We start from the raw sequence: 8,753 nt of genomic DNA on the forward strand, positions 1-8,753 counted from the left end.
CTCCCACAGAGTGGGTCTCCTCAGGGTGCCGTCAGCTAGACAGTGCCGGCTGGCGACCTCCAGGGGGAGGGCCTTCTCGGTGGGAGCTCCCACCCTCTGGAACGAACTACCCCCAGAGATCCGGGTGATCCCGGATCTCCCCTCCTTCCGCCGCGCCCTGAAGACATGGCTCTTCCAACAAGCGGGATTGGCCTAGGGGTATTTTTAGTGGAATTTTTAGTGGGGTTCTAAGAGAAATTTTAATTATATAGGCCATAGTAAATATTTCTTTTTAATTAGGTTTTAAATTGGGTATTTATTGTTGTATCTGTTTTATAAGGCTGTCAGCCGCCCTGAGTCCGTAAGGAGAAGGGCGGGATAAAAATTGAATAAATAAAATAAAATAAACCTAGCCAAGTTTCTCTGGGCTTGGAAGCTAACTAGGGTTGGCCTCTTTAGAATAGGATACAGCTGGAAGGGACCTTGGAGGTCTTCTAGTCCAGCCCCCTGTTCAAGCAGGAGGACCTATACCATCTCAGACAAGTGACTGTCTAGCCCAGTAATGGCGAACCTTTTAGAGACTGAGTGCCCAAACTGCAGCCCAAAACCCACTTATGTATCGTTGGGTGCCGGGTGGGCGTGGCCCATTGGGTAGGTGTGGCCAATTGGGTGGGTGTGGCCCATTGGGTGCACGTGGCCCATTGGGTGGGGGTGGCTGCGGTGGTAACGGCAGACTGGGTGGGACTAAAAAGATCAATCAATCAATTCCAACTTTGCGAGATTTTTTTTTCCCCGCGAGAAGTTGAAATTCATTGATTGAACCTTTTTTTTTTTTTTTGCACATGGTGGCGGAGGCCCATAGCAAAAAGGTTTTATAAAACCCAGCTGAAGGTCTAGGACTGGGGCGACGGCGCGCGTGCCCACAGAGAGGGCTCTGAGTGCCGCCTCTGGCACCTGTACCATAGGTTTGCCCCCACGGGTTTAGCCTCTTCTTAAAAATCTCCAGTGATGGAGTGCCCACGATTTCCTGAATCTCTCCAAGATAGAAATCAGACTGAGAAATTGAAACAAAACCTGGACCAAGGTACTGTGGTGGCAAACTATTCCTGCATTGTTGGCAAGAAAACTAGCCTGATGACTATACTTCCAAAAGAGTTTTGACAGATCCAAAAATAAAAGACTTCTTGGAATTACCCTTTCCAGCTCCCTCCACTACCTAGTTTGACATGGCATACATACTGAATCTGTCCAGGGTACCCCTAAAATGAGATTAGGAGAAGAAATAGTGCAGAAATAAGTGTTAGACATGCAGGCAGATCTCAAGTTACGACCACAATTGAGCTCAACATTTATGTTGCTAAGTGAGACAGCTGTTAAGTAAGTTTTCTCCCATTTTACAACCTTTCTTTCCAGAGTTAAGTGCGGTTGTAAAGTTAGTAATACAGTTGTTAAGTGAATCTGGCTTTCCCATGGACTTTGCTTGTCAGAAGTTTGCAACAGGTGATCATATGACCCTGGGACGTTGCAACCGTCATAAATAGGAGTCAGTTGCCAAGCATCCTAATTATGTGACCATGGGAATGCTGCAACTGTCATAAATGTGAAAAATGGTCATAAATAACTTGTTTCAGTGCCATTGTAACTTCAAACAATCACCAAATGAACTGTTGTAAATCGAGGACTACTGTAGTGGCTAAATCAGGGGGTAGGCAACCTTGGTTCTTTTATGACTCATGGACGTCAACTCCCAGAATTCCTGAGCCAGCTTGGAAACCTCTCCCTTTCCCCTCAGCATGGCTGGCTCAGGAATTCTGGGAGTTGAAGTCCACGAGTCATAAAAGGGCCAAGGTTGCCTACCCCTGGGCTAAACTCTTCAGTGATGCTCCCTCCCCGCCCCCAATGCTGCTAGGTCTGTCAGTCAAAATGGAATTTTGTTCTAAAAATATGCTTCTAACAATTGTATCGCTGGCCCACCAGAAGTTTCCTGCACACAGAAGATAAATTTGCTTTAATGTAGTTGCTATGCAAGCTCTCCACATTTGTTTTTTCCTTTTCCTTCCCTGGGAAATCAGGAATAGAGACATAGAGAGTGGTGCCAAGCATGCAGCTATGCCACGTGTATCTATCTGCATTTTAATTCTGCACCTGAAACATTCTTTCTCATTTCTAAACTGAACAAAGCGTGCTAGGATTGCTACTAAGAGCTGGTTCATAGGGGAAAATTCCAGAGCTGGATGCTTAATATCCTTGTTTGGACCAACCAAAATATCCCAGAAGACTCTGATATTTTAGAACCCTGGAGAATTTTTCACCAAGCAACTAGTTACAAAGGCAGGAAAGTAGGAAGTTCAAATGTTAAGCCAGATGTTTCGGTCATGAAATCTTCAGGGCAAAATCAGTTTTGAGATCATAAATTGAGGCATTAATTCCGTCTTCTTCTACCTAGGTGACAATCTAGATATGGCTTCTAACTCCCAGAATTCTCCAAACAGCAAGGCCCCTGCTAAGAATTCTGGAAGCACTGCGTTAATTACTCATAGATGTCATCTGTGTCAGATTACACCGAGAATACAGGAATAAAGAATACAATTCTTCAGCTAGATGGGAAAGCATTTTAATAAAAAAGCAATGTGAAACAGCATTTAGCTTAATTTGTTTCAGAATTCTTTCAAACTAAAGAGAGATCACAGCAGAAAAGGTTTCCTTGAGGTATTTGGAACCCAGAAGCTTTGAAACCCTGCTTGAAAAAGGTCTCCAAAGAGCTTGATTTCTAAGTAAATAAGGAATTTCTCTCCCGATTAAATTCACAACTGATCGTCAAGGAAGATGCCACAAGAGATATCAGCAACTACATTCCTATCTACCAGTAGTAGGTGGTTGACAAACCAAGTCTGATGGGTAAAAGGCATTCTGAGCTACTCCTTCTGCAGATAGCTCCATTTTATTCTTTACCACTCTGAAGCTGTGACTTGGAGGAGAAGACATAAAAAGCAGGCATTGCTCCTGATAATTAGGCTGTTGATACCACACTTTTTCTCTGTTGGTGGCTCTAACCTTATCAGTCAAACAAACTTAGAAGTTCCTCTGGTGCAACGAACTATCAATAGAATCAAAGTCATGTGCACATTTTTTAAAAACGCTTTGAATTCTGTTATCGATATTTGTTAACAATTCACAGAGTGTCTTATTTTTTTCATAACTATTGATGAGAATACCCAGTCATACTCGTACACTCCTCAGACAAAACAGATGTGACTGATGATGCTTCCCCCCCCCCTCTCCAGTTTTGCCCCTACAATACTAGAAACCAAATGGATTAATCAAACTTATTCAGCAAGTTATTACATTCTATGAATTTAGGGCTAATTGGGGGGTGGGGACAATCGTTAAATATGAGATGCAGGGCAGAATAGGGCATGTGCCTTAAGCAGACAGTCTTCAATATCATGAAACTTCATCACAGTTAATTATGTGCCAATTATTTTTGCAATTTGCGTAGGGAAAATCCCTTGTGAGATTTTTCTGGCATAGGAGCAAAAATACAATTTTAAAGAAGTATTTCCGTGTTTTTATGGGTCTGAAACAAACAAACAAAAAAAAAAAACCAGAAAGAAAATCGACTGCAACACAGACACCCAAGTACAAAGATAAGGGGTTGATCAATCTCTCAATAAAGAGCTGATCCAAAAGCTTATATTTTTTTTGTGTCTTTGACATTGTGTATGGAAAGAGTTTATTGATGTTTTCTGCCAGTATGGCTTCCTTTTCAAATGTAGGCCACCTGGTATTTCCTGGTAATCTCCACGAATAACCAGATGCAATTCAGCTGAGTTCCAAACCCACAAAAAAAATCACAAAAAGGAACTACCAGCCCAGATTCACAAGCTAATCCAGCCCATAATCTATGGTTAGTTGGAGAGATTTAATGCACAGTCCATCTCTAGAAATAAAATACAATTAACAGTTTTATTAAATTTAAAATTTAAAAGTAACAGTTCTGCTAGATTCCCTTGCCTAAAACCTAAGACTGAATTTAACAAAACCTTTTGAAAATGCAAAGAGCCCAAAGGGAAGCTTAGCAATCATGTCATCTTGCAGAGATAGTTTGGGGGAATGTTTAGGGAAGGTTATCTTTTAAAATCATTACAGTCAATTATATAATTATAGAAAGTTTCTTCAGAGGATAAACCAGTAAAATAGAAGAACAAGGGACGGCCCAAATTGCACTTAAAGAATTTGAAAGAAGATCAATAAAGGCAATTAATTTGGCTGCTATCTATTTAACCCTAAGCATGGACCTGAAGGCATTGATAAGAGTAACATCTCTGGTAGAACCAAGAGATACAGAATGGAATTTCAATTTTATGGGAATCTAAAACCAGTGAAAGGTTTTCCCTTAGCAAATGGTTCCATTTTTAAGTCAATTATTTAGCCAGCAAGTCAGAAAATTACTCAGGGTGGGTGTGGGTAGGAGGTCACCTTCTTAAAGTTTGAACTTGCACTTCAAATCATCTATACAGACATGGAGAGACACATAATTATGAAAAGCAAGCAATTTCTGGATATGAGTTTAGAGATGAAGAACCTATGCTTATCCACATTTCAAATCAAAGATCCTGTGGGTCAAGGGGGAGACCAGAATTTATGGAGAATTCAAAACTTCCGAAAGGCAGCATTTTAAGACTGTATTTGGTTTTTAGCAGTGCTCCGGATTCATTTCAGTAAACACTAAAGCAGGGGTCTTCAAACTTGGCCCTTTTATGACTTGTGGACTTCAACTCCCAGAATTCCTCAGCCAGTGTGCCTGGCTGAGGAATTCTGGGAATTGAAGTCCACAAGTCATAAAAGGGCCAAGTTTGAAGACCCCTGCACTAAAGCCATGTTTTATTGCAGATGCTGTTCACTATATGTGGGAAACTACTTAGAAGACATATGAGATTACACATGGATGTGCGCGATACACTTGGGCTTAGAGTGCAATGGGGGGTTGCTAACAGCAACAGCCTGGAGATTGTTTGACTCACTGGAAGCTTTAGAACAGAGAAGATTCGAAGAAACTTCATAATAAAGTGAAATATTTACTGAGCACCAATATGAGGAAGTCACATTGGCTTCCAGAAAGCTGCTAAAAGGTTGCCTGAGCATAACTAAAGATTGAAAGAAAGAAAGAAAGAAAAAGCGTTTTGTAACAGAGAAAATAAAACATGAAAAACAACCAAAGAAAGAAGGGAAACAATAGAGCCAGTTCAGTCTAGGGCAGGGGTGTCAACCTCAGTTTCATCGAGGGCCGCATCGGTGTTATGGTTGCCCTCAAAGGGCCAGATGGGCGTGGCTGTGTAGGCGTGGCCTGGTCACCACGACTAGGTAGGTGTGGCTGGGTGGGCGTGGCCGGCTTGACTGACAGTAGAGAACCCTCTTCTTAGGCAAAAGGGGCTGAAGTAGTTTTCAAGCCCAGAGAAAATTTGGAAGTAGCTCAGGCAGCTGCCTCCCTGATTCATAGGATAACAAGGAGGTTCAGCACAAATCAGATTTGAAAAATTTGATTATTGCAGCCAATTTCAACAAAAGTAGATGTTAGCCTTCTGGATGACACCTACAAGCGCTGCTCAGGGTCCAGAACCTCCCAGGGGGGGTGGCCTCTTGATCCTGAACCCCCTCGCTTAAACGTTTCCTTTGGAGGCGGACCGGCTGATGGGATTCGGGAGATGCCAGCATTACTTGAAGCACTGGGAAGCTTGAAACATGTACAGCTACTCCGCGGACACAGCCTTGATAGACCGAGGAAGGCGGGATCAGAGGGCGAGCCTCAAATGGCATCCTAACTCCGGCAGAGGGCAGTTCCGGGGCTGGGCTCAGGCAGGGCAGAGCAGGGAAAGGAGTCCCGGCTGCCTCTTGGGGATGGGAACTCCCCACCCTTCCCATTTGCCAGGGCTGTCGGAGGTATAGCAGGTAGGAGGCTCATCCACATATGCGCCACCGGGTGAGCTGGGGCCGAGGCAGCAAGGGCCGGCCCCTTGCTGTCTCCACGGTGATCCCACAGGACAGATCTAAACACAACACGGGTTGGATCTGGCCTGCCAGCTTTGAGTTTGACATGTCTGGTCTAGAGGTTAAGACACCAGGTTAGGAACCGGGAGACCATAACCATGAAAGCCAGCTAGTTGACCTTGGGCCAGTCACTCTCCCTCAGCCCAACCCACCTCACAGGGTTGTTGTTGTGGGGAAAATAGGAGGAGGAAGGAGCATTAGGTATGTTTGCCACCTTGACTTACTTACTGATAAAGTAATAAAGGTGGGATAAAAATCTAACAAACGAACAAATGGTGGCGTATCACCTTTTCATCAGAATATATGGTCGTCTTTTTCACTACATTCAAGATTTATACAGCTCTGTTGAGGACAGAACATGATGGTACTAGAGATGGATACTGAGAGAAGCTATCCATCTATCCAGATATTCATGGAAGGTCATGGAAGATCCATGATCCATGATCTTCATGGAAGATCCATCCATCCATGAGACTGATGTGTTTGTGATACTGCGATTTGCTTGTGTGCAGACAGAGTTTGGGAAAGATGGGAAACAGATTGTCAAAACAACACCATAGAAGGGTCTTCATAAATTCACTAAATACGTTCTTGTTCAGAAGCCATTGAGATAGCCAGAGGTAATAAATAGGAAGAATACCAAGGAACTCCATCTAGAGCTTTCTCAACAAAATTCAGCTCCTTTTGGAGAAGATAGTGTGTATGTTTAAGCATTGTTTTAAAAAAGTTTTGGAACTCAAAGCTACACTTTTTTTTTTTACGTAGAACATAAATAGTCATTTGCCAAAATATTTACTTGGGAGTTAGGCCAAATTCCACATCACATCAAAGGTATGGGTTTGTAATTGATCTCCAAACATGCAGAGCAAGTTTGCTTCTGCTCTGCCTTTTGGCCCTCTTGAATGCATTTTTTAGTCTTCTCTGCTTCTTCCCTTGCCATTCAATTAAAAGACCCCCACTGGATTGATCTGCACTTTCTAAAGCAACTCAGCTGTCTTAACCCCATCAATCTCCAACTTTCCCACACTGTGAGTTCATCTTTCATTTCACTCTAAAGCAGGGCACCACAACCCAGGTTTTTTGTTTTGTTTTGTTTTTTTAGTTTAATTTTTCTCTGAGTCCTCTCAAATTTTTCTCCTTTTCCTTCCCTTGGTTTTTCTCTAGCTCAGAACAGGAAAAGAAAGAGATTGTGGTTTGTTCGACTGGGTATTTTTCCAAAACTGAACTGTGTTTTGAATAATTCAATTTTGGAAAAGGGACAAAAAAAAAAAAGGGCTGACCACAGATGGGTCTAAAATCATTCAGTTTTCAAAATGGCTGGAAATCCCCAAACTCTAGCTAAGGTCATTTGTGTTTCTGGAAAGTAGAAATGCAAACATACTGGTGAGAAAGGAACATATTATTATTTTTCTAACCCTACACACTGGGAAATGTATCTCTACTTGGTACACAGAACAAATACACTGAATAAATAAATGCGCAAATAAACAAATTATACATGAATTCCTGGGCAGGAATACAGGTATAATATTGCATGGGAAGGGTTTCTAAACTCCAGGGCAATTCTATACATTACAGCAACTCAAGCTGCATCTTTCTTGGGCTACTGCTGGCTATTCTAAAACCAATTTTAAGAATTCCAGCCCAAACTGGACTGGCACTTAGTCAAGGCTACAATAACCACAGGTTCTGGCTGGTCATCCCCTTTCAATCTCTGCAAGGAAGGCAAGACTTGCTGATTGATTCCTACATTGATTAACTTGCCAGTGCTTCCCTTTTCCTTTTAGAGAATACAGGCAGTCCTCAACTTACGACCATCAATGTAGCAAGTGTTCAAAGATACAACAATGCTGAAAAAAGTGACTTACAACTAATCTTCATGCTTACAACCACAGTAGCATTCCTACGGTACATGATCGTGATTTGGATGCTTGGCAACCATCCTGGTTTGTTGGTCACGTGATCACCATTTGAACCTTTCCAGGTGGCCTCCGGCAAGCAGAGTCAATGGAGAAGCCAGAAGACATGGTCATTATCCAGTTGCATGATGTCTTGCTTAACAACCTTGGTAATTCAATTAACAATCATGGTAAAAAAAAGGTAAAATCAGGTACGATCATGCCTCACTTAACAACCGTGCCACTTAATGGTTTTTCTAGTCCCTATTGTGGTCGTAAGCCGAGGACTAGCGGTATTCCCTTCTCATTAGGCTTTCTTTTACATTCCCAGGTATTTACAGACATGGATGCTCTGACACCCACACTCATTTTCTCCTCTGCCAGCTAGAAAATCACTTACCAAGTTGACAAAGTCTTGATAACAAATCTTTCCATCCGAATTGTTGTCTGCCAAAGCCAAAAGTACTTCCAGTTTATGTGGATCCAGTTCAGAGCTATGTCTTTGGAGGAGGTTTCGAAATTTCTCTGTGCTGATGTAACCAGTGTTCTCGGGATCAAGCTGGATAAAGAAACAGAGAAGAAAGAGAATGATGCACTAATGCAACAGACACATCAAAGGGAATTGCAGGAACAGGTGATTGTAAGTGCCTCCTCCTCTTCCACTTTAGGGTCATATGTGTGCTGTCAGTCTTTGTCAGGAAACAAATATCTTCCAATACTTAACAAATCTATTAATGCTAAAACCGATACTCCCCAGACTTCAAAATTCCAATCACCTTTCTTCCTGTATGTTCACTCTGGCTTGCTAAACAAGCTATGGCTCAGAAA

At 42.3% G+C, this 8,753-nt stretch overlaps 1 protein-coding gene across 1 annotated transcript in view; it reads right to left on the reverse strand.

The window, feature by feature from the left end:
* Window positions 1-8,478, reverse strand: part of RHBDL3 (rhomboid like 3) — an 85,007-nt gene extending 76,529 nt beyond the window's left edge. Inside the window, exon 1 of the mRNA XM_015826290.1 lies at window positions 8,326-8,478. The gene's annotated coding sequence lies outside the window, so the exon portion shown is untranslated. The remainder of the gene's footprint in view (window positions 1-8,325) is intronic.
* Between the last annotated feature and the right edge of the window lie 275 nt (window positions 8,479-8,753).

The sequence above is a fragment of the Protobothrops mucrosquamatus genome, unplaced genomic scaffold (assembly GCF_001527695.2).
Source record: "Protobothrops mucrosquamatus isolate PMUCROS unplaced genomic scaffold, P.Mucros_1.0 scaffold3039, whole genome shotgun sequence".
Classification (NCBI taxonomy): domain Eukaryota; kingdom Metazoa; phylum Chordata; class Lepidosauria; order Squamata; family Viperidae; genus Protobothrops; species Protobothrops mucrosquamatus.